The sequence below is a fragment of the Helianthus annuus genome, chromosome 14, assembly GCF_002127325.2.
Source record: "Helianthus annuus cultivar XRQ/B chromosome 14, HanXRQr2.0-SUNRISE, whole genome shotgun sequence".
Lineage (NCBI taxonomy): Eukaryota > Viridiplantae > Streptophyta > Magnoliopsida > Asterales > Asteraceae > Helianthus > Helianthus annuus.
Window position 1 is genome coordinate 145475768 of NC_035446.2, and position 13969 is coordinate 145489736.

The window sequence follows — 13969 nt, forward strand, 5'->3', positions numbered from 1 at the left end:
AGTAACAATATAATCTATATAACCTGTAGTAAAAAAAATATACACTCCAAATTCCAAACAATCAATCTCTTTATAAATTCAACAGTCAAATCCGAACAAGTAAACTGCAACCCAACACATTCAACCCTGAAAGTCTACAATATTAACGGAAAAAATAACAATTCATTACATAATCTATTCAAAACCATAAACAAACTATATTTAAACTAAGGAATACCCAACCCGTCAAATAAAATCGGTATCGATTCCCTTAGTGTCTTTTAATTTCTTCATCCGTAGCCTCTTTCGTGTCATTCCGCATCTAAAAAAATTGAAAATGTTAAAATTATTAGAAATTAGTGTAATATCAACGAACAAATTGTTACAAACACATAACCAACTGAGCCTTGACTTCATTAGATCAACTACCCGTATGTGCTTGTGTGAGTATGTGTGGATGTGTTATCTTATATATACTTATGCGCATCTAAGATTAATAATAGAAATATACTTACTTTGGGAAATTGCTTTTGATACACATTGACAAAGTCGAACATAGATTAAAGAAGTATATAACCGCATTCCCATGTGTCAGCTTATTGCTTGCAATGCAATAAATTAACAATTATTATTTATTCAAATATATGAAAATCAAACTAGGAAATAGAAAACATACTTACATGAACCATATGAAATGTGGGTTTTATTGGCGGGTAAGGTGCTTTCAATCACACTTGTAAGACAAGGATATTGGTTAGGATTCTTGCCGCCCTTTACAAATAGTGAATCTAAAATATACACACCTCGTACTTTTATGGCAATAATGAACAAAGTCTAATGTCCACTATAAAAAATAAAGTTACAAAATAGTTAATAAATTGTACTAATAAAACAAAGGAAAGTTAATTAGATTAGACTTACTTGACTGATGACTATAGGTGTATCACCACTCCTCTTACTGAATGAACATAACAATTCACATCGGATACCTTCTGCAAAACCATATAATGTGTTATATTTGTCCATTGATATTTTACAGCCTATATATAAATATATATGTATTACCTCAATATCCGAATATATCATAAGTGATGAACCCGGACCGCAACTAGATCCACACAAACCCGGGCTCATGTATATACGTTGTCTCGGTTAGCTCATGTTCACCTCGTGCTCACTTCCACCCTTTCTTTGTTATTGGATCTTCTCACACTTGTCATAATTTCCATCAAGTTTCATATTTTTCTCATCCTTGATCTAAATAATAAAGCATTCGACAAATTATATATAGACATATAAATATATATTTTTTAACTTACTAAATCACCGATTTCTTCATCAAATTTTTCGGTATCATAAGTGCCGATCCGTTGGTCTTTTTTTATTCTAGCCGCGACTAAAAGTTGACAGCGTTTATCGTTCAATTCTTTAAGATGGTCATTATCTTTCACCACTGGGGCCATATCTTGTCAATCTTTTGACACAAAGCCCTATATCCCAAGCGTCCAGACCAATGTGGGATATTGTTACGTTTTGTATTTCTTCTTGCCTTGTCACTTTTTTTCCTACAAATAAATCAACAAACTATATTAGTAATATTTAAAACAATATTACAATAATAATAAGAATAATAATAATATATAATAAGTAACATATACCAAAGCTTCCTTCGTAGACTTCATTGCAACGAAAACGAAAGCTTCCCACTTCGAGGGATCAAAATAAATAAAATCGAAACAAGGATTTCACTTTGTTTCCTGATATCCTCCAAAGATTCGCACTGAAAAAATTCGTATGCATCGTTTTTGCTCTTTGTATGGTAATTTCCTCTAGATTGTCATCAAGATGCCACACTTTCTAAATATGTGCAAATAAAATAGTTAAACTTATAAAGTAACTAACATGTATTTCATATTTCTACAGATTTACATAAATTTAAATGCAATACCTGAACATGCGGCTAAAACTCTCTCCAACTTTGTTTATCAAAATTCATTGAGCTAATCCAATATTCTGGAAAAGTTGTTCTCGATTCGAGTCCAAGCCAAGAATCAAAAGTTGTTCCCAGTGGACCTATCGGTATATTATTTTCATCTAACTGAATGTACATGTCCTCCTATTTTAACTTCTTCTTACACTTAGTTACACCGTGTTTACCTCTACCTCGCCTAGACATAATTTATGTTAACTATTAAACAAAAAAAAAACAACATAATGAGAATTATTCTAACCATGGGTGAGCATATAACCAACTAATTTTAAGCATCTAACTATCTAAAGTGATTATACATGCTGTTAGAAAAATGATTATAAATAATTGATTAGAAACACCCCTTTTTAACGACTACATAGATCAAAACTATCTAAAGTGATTATACATGCTGTTAAAGTTACTTTATATAGCTTTTTGAACACTAATTTTTAGCAGCTAATTTCCTGTTTGTTTTATTTGCACAATGATACCCACCATAGATACATATTCATACATGTGCAATAGATTGTTTAAATCATTTATATATAAGCATCAATACATATACATGCATACAAACACAACAATTCACAAACTGTCAAAGATGATTTGTGACCACAAACAATCACATATATCCTATAATACAACAAAACATACAAACAATCTTACCTAATCAGTCGTTGGTGCTGAGAGAGGGAAGGGGGCGGTCGTTGGTGCTGAGAGAGGGGAAGGGGACGACGGATTGGGGCGGAACTTGGTGGTGCGTCATGGAAAGGGGAAGGGCTGAAGATCGTGTAAAGGGGGCTCTGATCATGTAAGTAAGGGTGGGCAAGGGGGCGGTTAGGGTTTTGTGAAATTTTGAGTTGATTTTTTTTTATTAATTTATAATACTAAATAGTTAGTAGTTAGCAGGGTTTGATATAGATTATTTACGATTCTATTTTTTGTCAGGGTTTAATCATAACCCTGTCTAAAGATATATAAACCTATTTTAAGTCACGGTTTATACAATAAGACATATAATTTATTGATATTAAAGGGGTATTTTCTAAAGTTTCTGATGTGTGTGTATTTTTAGACGGGGTCATGTGCACCACCGCGTCTAAAAACACAGTTTAACCCCGTCTAATGCTTACTTCTGTACTAGTGCATGACACGTGTCAATGCATTATTGGACGTAAATTTTCGAGGTGTTACACTCATATACTCCCCAACTCGTTCTAGCCAAGTAGTAACCGAAATTGCATGATTAGACGTCATAAATCTCCATAAAATGGCCATTAAATGCGAAAGTTACAAATTGAGATCAGTCGGAGCCGTAACCTACGGCTCCCAGCCGTAGGTTACGGCGGTCAGCATAGTCACAAGTCAGCATAGGGCCGTAACCTACGGCCACCTGCCGTAGGTTACGTCGATCAGTGGAGTCTTACGGCTGTCCATTGCGTTTTAGAAAGTACACTTTCTTTTAGAACTAAGACATTCTAAAACGCACAGACATTTTAAGTGTTTTCTGGCCATTGTGTTTTAGAATTAAGACGTTTCTTTGTGTTTTTGTGCATTGTGTTTTAGGTAAAACACATTTTTATGTGTTTTCAGTCCATTGCGTTTTAGAAAGTACACTTTCTTTTGTGTTTTTAGGCTATTACGTTTTAGAAATAAGACTTTTTTTTTTTATTTTCTGGCCATTGTGTTTTACAAATAAGACATTTTTTTGTGTTTTTGGTGCATTGCGTTGTCATTTTTTAGGTTTTTTATCTATTGCGTTTTACGCAACTGGATTTTTTCCATTGCGTTTTACGCAACTGGGTTTGAGAAAAAAAATTCAAAAATATAGCAATAGTATACTCGTTTTAAAGATAAAAAACGCTCGTTTTTTTGTGCAACTTTTATAAAAAAATAATGTCGTGTGAAAGATTTATTAACGTTTAAAAAATGGGGGCGAATTGGAGAACAGAGAAACTATTGTCTTGGATTGACTATAATGCCCCTAAACAAACTCACGCGCCTCTTTTCTTCTCTTTGATTTCCCTCATTTAATCTTAGCCCTTGATTAAATAAATGGATGGTCAAGATTACTTCCTAACCTTATCAGCCAAATAAAATTCCTATTATATCCTAACGCTAGATATTATACCTTATTATTATAAACTTAATTTTACAAAATAATTTACGAATTTAAAGAATAGCGACATACACACTCCCTAATCCACACAATGTGATATTCACCAGCCTAAATACTCCTAACGGGGTTTAAACTTTAAACACTAACAATGGACCAAAATAAAATACCAACTGAAATACGGCCTACCAGGCAAGTGTCAACTTGTGTAAACATGTAGCCATGTGATGAGGAAGGGACCATTGGCAAGTTGTCAAACAATGAATCTTACTTAAGGTGCGCTTATCTTGTCACCATGACCATGATCTTGCATTTATTGGTACAATGGGAGCGCATGGGTAGGTAGGGTGTGGTCATGACCCTCATGACCACCATGACCCTTCATATCAGTGTCATGTAACCCACCTCTAATCCACCATCTAAAACCACTACCCTAAAGATGTGATCATGACCCAAACCACTAGCCCCTTATTTATTTTAACTTATCTTTATCTAAAGAAAAGGAAATGATTTGTTGAAAAATGGAAAGTATGACCATGGTTGTTATGGTTTAATCCATGCAAACCATGGTGGATCAAACAAGGGGGTAGTGTAACCTTCCATTCATGCTCCTAGATGGCAAATCATGTCCCAACCATGACCCCCACATCCTTTAGCCTAATAGAACTCAAAATGGTATAAAAACAATCACATTTAAATGGTAACTCGTTAATAGATATAATGAGGCCAGTTAACGTAAAATATTCCTTAACGTACGAGCGCACTCTGTGAAATTACGCATGTTGTAAAACTCAAAACCCTAATCAGACATGTTGAAAAACCATAATCACGCATGTTGAAAAGACATAATCACGCATGTTGAAAACCATAACATGATTCATTACATAATTATAACATGCTTCATTACATAAGTATAACATGCGTAATTATGATTTTTTAACATGCGTGATTAGGGTTTTGAATTTTATAACGTGTGTAATTTCACAGCGTAAGCTCTTACGTTAAGCAGTATTGTATTTTACACTTTCACTAGATATAATTATGTCTAGACTAAAGATCAGATACAAATACTTTTAACGTACAAAACATACGAAACGAAGGTTTTGCTGAAAAAACGCGATAGCATTTTCGTAATTAGCAAAATTACTCTACAAATGATCTTGTAGGGTAATTTTGATATTGTAGGGTAATTTTGTAAAACTATCTTGTAAAGTAATTTTGATCTTTGTAGGGTCATTCTGAAGAGTATCATAATTACTCTACACATGATCTTGTAAGCTAATTTTGATCTTAGGGTAATTTTGAATTGTATATTGTTTGATAAACTAGTAGAGTAATTTTCAAGGCCGGCCCGGAGGGGGTGCGGGGTGGGCGACGTCACCAGGTCCAAATCCTCCGGTGGCCCAAATCTTTTTAATTTTGTATAGAATTAACGTTGTATAAGCTAGAATATATATGCAATGAATCGATAAATGACACAAACAAGCTCTTGTTGGGATGGTTACTGTCTTGCTTAAACAACAACGAGATAGGGGTTCTAATCCTGGCGTCTCCAAATTCTCTATTTCAGCTTCATTTTTTGGTTCTTTATGTTGGATACATTTAATGCCTTATTTTGTCAACTACATCTTTCACTTTAATTAATAAATTACTACCTAAACTTAGCAAAAAATAACTATTTAAATTATCTTCCCATAAATTTTAGTGATTAAATAATTAATGAGTTTATAATAAATGTAAATTTGCGAATAGGGTCCAAAATTTTTATCTTGCACGAGGCCAAAAATTTTTTTATGATTTTCGGAGACGGCCCTGGTAATTTTGATACACTTGTAGAGTAATTTTGATGATTACCCTACAAGCACATTTTACAAAATTACCCTACAAGATTATTTGTGGAGTAATTTTGATAATTACCCTACGAGCATATAATTACAAAATGTCACCATGTTTTTTTTTTCATTTTTCATATGTTTTGTACGTTTTGTATGATAAGACACTTTGTACTTCATCTTAGGTCTAACCTCCTGAATAAAAAGATCATGTTCTTTTTATACGAAAATTAAATCTATCTGCAAGTTGTTTAAGTGAAACAAGGATTTTGGCCCCAAAGCCCCGGTTTTTCAATATATAAACTTAATTAATATATTCATGTGTAGTTTTATTATGGCTCTGTCAAACAACATTGCCATCCTACCCCTTAGCCCTAACAAGCCTAATGTTGTCGTTCACCTATCTGATTTCCTTCGTCTTTGATGTTGGTTTTAATGGGAGGTTAGCATTATCTCTTCGTTGTTGGATCAGTTCTGTTTAAACATAATGGAAAACATGTAAATAATACCTGTTACAGCAGACAGGCCAGCAGAGAATCCAGTCAGAGATGCAGCCATTGAGTTCGACATACTTATCAGGATGATCTGGTTCCTCCTTAGGGTGTAAAGTTATGATGGTGATGAAACCGAAACAAGGGAAGAATCGGTTGGGAGAGAGAGCCGAAATAGATGTTATGAGGGTTGTGTGAATTGTGTAACTTGTCTAACCCTTAAACTCTCTAATAATCTCCTTATATATACACCCAATAGGAAACCTAATTAGTTAATAAGGGTAATATGGTCCATCAACAATTACCAACTAATTATTAATAGGTTATTAATATATTTTGATCTAATATAATATAAATGATTATAATGGCTAAAAGATTAAATATTATATTAATAATATATTTAATCTCACATTCTCCCACTTAGCCGAGTAATCATTTATCATGAGTATTAGATGAGCCTGGCCAGGAGTTAACACTCATTTTAGCCTTAAACCAAGAACTATAGCAGAGAAATACAGCCGTTGAATCATCATTCAACTCAGGACCCCCATTAGTCATACTATAGCCTCAATTTAAAACCTAATAGTTATGATCAAAATACGCATAACCCCTTTAGCGTCTGATTTGTATTTATATTTGTCTATATGTCATTACACCGGCAGAACATATGTTAGAGACATACAAAATCAAACTGAGGAAATTTTATTAATTAAAACATAAGCTAGTACAATATGCCATTAAATAAGGTCTTTAGTAAGTCCCATATTCGATACATGTTCTTCGAAAACTTTAGGTGGGAGACCTTTAGTCATCGGATCCGCAAGCATATCTTTAGTACTAATATACTCAATACAAAGATTATTTTCCTCAACTCGTTCACGTACGAACAAATATTTTGTATCGAGATATAAACCAGCTCCAGTCGAACTGTTAGTGTTCGAGAAACTAACGGCAGCTGAGTTATCACAGTAAAGCTTCAATGGTCTAGAAGCATCCTTTCTTTGATGATTGTGCTTCCTCTTCTTAAAGTTGGAGGTTGTGAAGTTAGCAACATCAGTAGTGCGATCCATCTTCATACGCTCTTCCTCCTGTACGCACATAGCGACCAGCTCACTCATCGTCCATTTGTCCTTCTGAGTGTTGTAATTGATCTTGAATGCTTCATAGGACGAAGGAAGCGAAGTGATAATGAAGTGAACAAGAAAACCATCACTGATTTCCATCTCTAGCCCTTTCAGCTTATTGGCCATGTCATGCATCATCATGATGTGCTCGCGAATGCCGCTCCTCCCATCATACTTAGTCGTCACCAGCTTGAGGATAAGAGTGCTAGCGTGTGCTTTCGATGTTCCTTTGAATCGAGCCTCCACAGAAGCCAGGTAGGTTTTAGCATCTTCAGAATCAGGAATGGCGCCTCTAATAGCATTGTGAATGGATTGCTTCATGAACATGAGAGACATGCGGTTACATCTAGTCCATTTTTCATGAACTATCTTATCAGCAGCAGTACTTTGAGTAGTAAGATTTGCTGGCTTATTCTCTCTAAGAGCATAATCGAAGTCTAGCAATCCTAGTGTAAGCATGAGGGCATCCTTCCATTCAGCAAAGTTATCACCAGTCAAAGGTGGAATCCCGCAATTGGGTGCTGATAGTGGAAGTAAGATGAGCAAGTTATGATACTAAGAAAGAAGTCCTAATGTGATCTAAGGGCATGTTATACTAAGGCAGGCATAAATAATGACCATTTTAATTATGAAGTTGTGATAATGTCTACTACTAACATCAAAATAATAGACTTAGTAAAATTCTACTTAAACGAAGACAAATCAGCTTTGGCCAGAAGTGTAATCATTTAAGTATGTGTGCAAAGTACTCGTGACAAATCAGCTTTGGCCAGAAATGAGACAATCACTTTAGTTATGCACTTGTCAAGCATGCTAAACATAAATGAATTAAATCAGCTTTGGCGAGAATTAAGACATTTCACGTTTGTAATGCATACTCAACATAGCCTTTTTTATAATACTTGAACAATAAATAGATGTATTATATCAGCTTTGGCCAGAATTAATACATCAGAAGCTCATTCAAGTTAAGCTATTTTGGTTTTGTAAAAAATCATCTGATTCTGATTTAGTTAATTAAGTGTTAACAAAACCAAGTATTTAATAGCAAACCACCTGTTAGCGCGGATCGAATTTTAGTTCATATCAAACAGCCTAAGGTAATGAGGTCTCGAGTGAGGTCTCGAGTGAGGTCTCGAGTCATGGTCTCGAGTTAGGTCTCGACTGAGTTTTGAGATCTCGAGTTAGTTATGAGGTCTCGAGTCGCAACCTTAGTCTCGAGTTGTAGCCTTATGGTCTCGAGTCGCAACATTGGTCTCGAGTTGTAGCTTTATGGTCTCGAGTCGCAACCTTATGGTCTCGAGTTATGACCTTATGGTCTCAAGTCGAGACCCTTGTCTCGAGTTGTAAAGATTTGAGAGCCCTTATGATTTTGAGTCGAGACCTTGTGGTCTCGAGTCGAGATCTAATGGTCTCGATTCGCAGTCTGATGGTCTCGAATCCCTGTTAACAGCTGTTTTGTGATGATAACTGAAAACTCGAAATTTTAGGGATTGTGGGATAGTGTTTCCTGTTTTATTGCTGATCTAAATTATCAAAAGATTTCGAAAATAATAACTGATTATCTCTTTAACAGTTTTCGAAAACTTTAATAGATAAAATTAAGATCAAAATAGTAAAAAACACCCACTAATCTAAATTATATTCCAAAAGTTAATGTATTTTCGAGTTTTTCTTAGAACAAGTGATGAACCCTAAAAATTAAAAACATAATCTGGGATCCGAAACCTGAATTTTATTACTTTTATTAACAGATTTCGGATATTAATTTACCCATTAGTGATTTCTAGTGACATGATAAACCACCCTTTACTCAAAACAATGATTTCGGCATAAAGAGAACCGAAACCAACCGTGATTTATTAAGGCTTTAAGACTTTTCTGTTTTCCAGATTATGATCCCAGAATGATGGATACGAAAACAGAACTGATTTATCAACATATGCTCTGATACCACATGTTGGATCAGTTCTGTTTAAACATAATGGAAAACATGTAAATAATACCTGTTACAGCAGACAGGCCAGCAGAGAATCCAGTCAGAGATGCAGCCATTGAGTTCGACATACTTGTCAGGATGATCTGGTTCCTCCTTAGGGTGTAAAGTTATGATGGTGATGAAACCGAAACAAGGGAAGAATCGGTTGGGAGAGAGAGCCGAAATAGATGTTATGAGGGTTGTGTGAATTGTGTAACTTGTCTAACCCTTAAACTCTCTAATAATCTTCTTATATATACACCCAAGAGGAAACCTAATTAGTTAATAAGGGTAATATGGTCCATCAACAATTACCAACTAATTATTAATAGGTTACTAATATATTTTAATCTAATATAATATAAATGATTATAATGGCTAAAAGATTAAATATTATATTAATAATATATTTAATCTCACATTCGTATTTATAACTTCCTTTTGTGTTCTAATATGTTTCAGTGGTTTTCTTTTTCATACAAATTGATGAATTGGTGTTTGGATATACTTAAAAGTGAATTAAGAAAATAACATAAACTTTTAACTAAAGGAATATACTTAGTTAGATTATTATACACTATAATGGTGCATGTGTGATGCGTCAAGAAACACAAATATTGTTAAGGTGTGTATTGTACGGTTAGTTCTGTTATTATCCTCAACCGAAGTCATCAGTTTCGGTTTTCGGTTAACCAGTTCAATTCATTCGGTTGCTTGACAGTTTTTGGTTTGATTTGTTTAATTTCGGTTAATTGACAAAACCAAAGGTATAAAAGCCAGAAACATATAAAAATATGAATAGTTCGGTTCAGTTAATGTTGGTTAAACTGGGTACAATAAATCGATGACCGCGTTTGGTTAATTCGGTTTTCAGTTAATTCAGTTTTGGATGATTTCAGAAGGTTCAGTTTCGTCTGTTTTCGGTTCGGTTTCGATTAACGCTTTAGTTATTGCAAACCCTTACACACTGTTAATCACGTAACATATCAAGTTTTCAATAAAATAAACTATAGCAATATTATACTCAAGTTAATGAGAATAAAATGATCGTTTTTATGGTGAAATTTTAAATAAAAAATAATAACGTAGTACGCAAAAGTTATAGCTATTTAAAAATCGGGAGGTAATTAGTTTTTCATAACTAAAATGTAACTAACAATTAAGGGTTGTAGGGAGTGGTTAGACACTTGAAAGTGGTAAACTTCAAAATCAACCAATGAGAGTGTGCCATGTCATTCAATGAAAAGTGTCTAAACTATGCTCAAAAGTGTTGGCAATGGTTAGACACTTCATGAATTGGTAAACTATTTTTTTTAAAAAGGAAAAAGGTGTGATTGGTTGATATGGCATGGACCCCACCCCACACACCCCCTCTCTCTCTCTCTCCTACCCTCCCTCCCCGCATCGGCAACCTGTCCCCGCTTCCTTTCCTTCACCGAGCGGCAAAACCCACCGACGGCGGTGTTACCGCGCGGCAAAGGCACTTTGCCGAGTGGGTTTGCCGCCCACTCCGTATGACCTAATTAACCAGAATTTTGTTAAAGTTGAGTGATTAAAGTGTAATAAAGATGGGAGGTTTAAATGTAATTAATGTATTTACTCTTATTTTAATTTTGTATTTTATGCATTAAACTAATAAAGTTTTAAGTTTTAGTTATTTAAAAATACCTTTCACTTATGTATTATACATCTGTACATAATGTTCTACTATTTTTTGTATATGTTGAAAATGGATATTAGAATCGGTTTCTTTACACTTATTTCATTTTAATACTAGTAAAAATATCTAAGATGAGAACATAAATTTGATGTTTACACTTATTTCATTTTAATACTAGTAAAAATATCTAAGATGAGAACATAACTAGTAAAAATATCTAAGATGAGAACATAAATTTGAAGTAAAACCTTTCAAAATAATTTCCTAGAACATTACTTGAGCCGCTGGAAAAAAAAAAGATATTTATTGTCCATCTAACCGTTAAATAACTAAAGAAGAAATTTACCGTAAAATTGAGGTGCAAATACATGAAATGAATGCATAAATACGTAAAATGAATCTATAAATACATGAAATGAAAGTATAAAATAGGAGATAATGAACTAGAAGTATAAAAGTTAGAAATATATGAAAGTATGAATTGTTTGATTCGGTTAATTTTGGTTAAACGAGGGTACAAAAAATCCGAGTTTTTTTGGTTAATTCGGTTTCCGGTAAATTGGTTATCTTGTTTGATTTCGGTTAACGATTCAGTTATTATTGATCACCCATAGACATTGTTAATCATGTAACGTATCAAGTTTTCGGTTAAAAAAACAATAGTAATATTATACTCAAATAAAAGAGAATAAAATGATCGTTTTTATGGTGTATTTTAAAAAAAAAATAATTTAGTACGCAAAAGTAATGGTTATTTATCGTGGGGTAATTAGTTTTTCATAAGGGGATAAAATGTAACTAATAATTAATTAATCAGAATTTGGTTAAAATTGAGAGATTAAAGGGTAATAGAGATCAGGGATTTAAATGTAACAAATATTTGAAAGACTCATTAAAACTCATTTTATGGTGGAACTTTATGCATTAAACTCAAAAAAGTCTTTACTTTTAATTATTTTAAAATACTTTTTTCTTACGCATAAAAAAAATCTTAACTTTTAATTATTTTAAAAGGGTTGAGTTATTCTACAAAGAAGTATAAAAATAAGAAGTGTAACAAGTCACTATATAGTGACAAGTGTCCCAAAAGAAATCAAGTGAAAAGGATAATCTTGTCAAAAAAATAAAAAGATCCTGCACATGCAAATCACATGTTATTTCCCCCTTATTTTTTAAATGTTCATAACCTTTTTATACGTCATTTGTTTTTAAAAAAATTATACCATAAAATCGAGCGTCTTTTTATCTTTAATATGAATACCATATTGTTATATTTAGAAAAAAAAATCAAAAACTCAGTTGCGTATTACACAATGGACATAACGTAATACACATTGAGAAAAACCTAGTTATGTATTACACAATGGACATAACATAAAACACAATGAGTATCAAACTTAAAACACAATGGAAAGTAGACTAAAAACACAATCGATGACAGCAGATAAAAGACACAATGGACATAACGTAAAACACAATGGAAAGTAGACCAAAAACATAATCGATGACAACAGATAAAAGACACAATTGACATAACGTAAAACACAATGAGTATCAAACTAAAAACACAATGGAAAGTAGACCAAAAACGCAATTGATGACGACAGATAACAGACACAATAAGTGAGATCAAATAAAAGACACAATGGACAACAAACTAAAACACAATAGACAACAGACTAATACAAAATAAACAAAAGATTAAAACACAATGCATAGCAGAATAAACACAATGATCAGAACCTATAACACAATATATAGAGTACCCAAATATAACACAATCTTTATTGTGTCATAAATTGTGTTATAAGTTTTGATAAAAACATAGTGGCCTGAACCCAAATTAACATTGTGTTATAAATTTTTGATAATAAAACAATGTATAGAAGTCCTAATAAAAACGTAATGAACAAAACCCAATTAAAAGACACAATGATCTGAACCTTTAACAAAAAAAAAAAAAAAAAAAAAAAAAAAAAAAAAACTCAGTAAAAATGAAATTTTTTATTTTATTTTTATATAGCAATATCATACTCATATTAAAGATAAAAAAAATGCTTGTCATTATGGTGAACTTTTAAAAAAATGTCGTATGAAAAAGTTTTGGACGTTTTAAATTGATGGATGGAATTGACATGTGTCTTGCATGTGGAGAGAGAAAGTAAATAAATGTAGGATTCCTGTTATACATTTCCATTATCTTCTTTTCTTTAAAACTAATCTTAACCCTCCAAATCTTACCAAAATCCTTCTTACCCTTCTTATTTATTTTTTCTTTGTATTTGATCCTAATTCATTTTAAAATAGTTTTCTCTTATGCATTATATATAGTATAGATGATGTTCTACTATTTTTATAGTATAGATGATGTTATACTATTTTTTTATATATATTTAAGATTATTTCTATACATCTTAAAGTACAATGACGGTTGATTTTCAACAATCATCTGTTAATTTTCCACAATTACCCCTTAACTTTTGGTGATTTTCCACAATCACTCTTTAATTTTGAAAATTTTCATTTTTAACATATACTTTTTATAATTTACATTTTTTACATATAGATTTTTTCTTTTGACCTTATACTCTTGTAACTTACATTTTTGGTCCATACTTAGGTAATTAAGTTTTTAGCCCATATGCTTTATACTGACCCTTCAACTTTTAAACTTTGCATTTTTATGTTTCGGCGTAACACTTTCGTGCTTTATTTTGTATGTTTTCAACATACGAATCGGGTAGCATATAATACGTTTTGACTTGACAGTATAAATTCGGGTTAGTCAGGTTGCATATAATGTGTTATGATTGTACG

The 13969-nt window shown here is 32.7% G+C and overlaps 1 long non-coding RNA gene across 2 annotated transcripts; it reads right to left on the minus strand.

Moving 5' to 3' along the window:
• Positions 1-685: 685 nt before the first annotated feature.
• On the minus strand, positions 686-1184 carry LOC118486698. 2 transcript variants are annotated; one of them, XR_004879564.1, is made up of 3 exons: positions 1045-1184; positions 901-968; positions 686-823 (listed from the first exon to the last, which is right to left on the minus strand). It is a non-coding gene; the product is annotated as an uncharacterized LOC118486698 (long non-coding RNA). The 2 variants fall into 2 exon arrangements; XR_004879565.1 differs by having other exon boundaries at positions 901-971.
• Positions 1185-13969: the final 12785 nt, after the last annotated feature.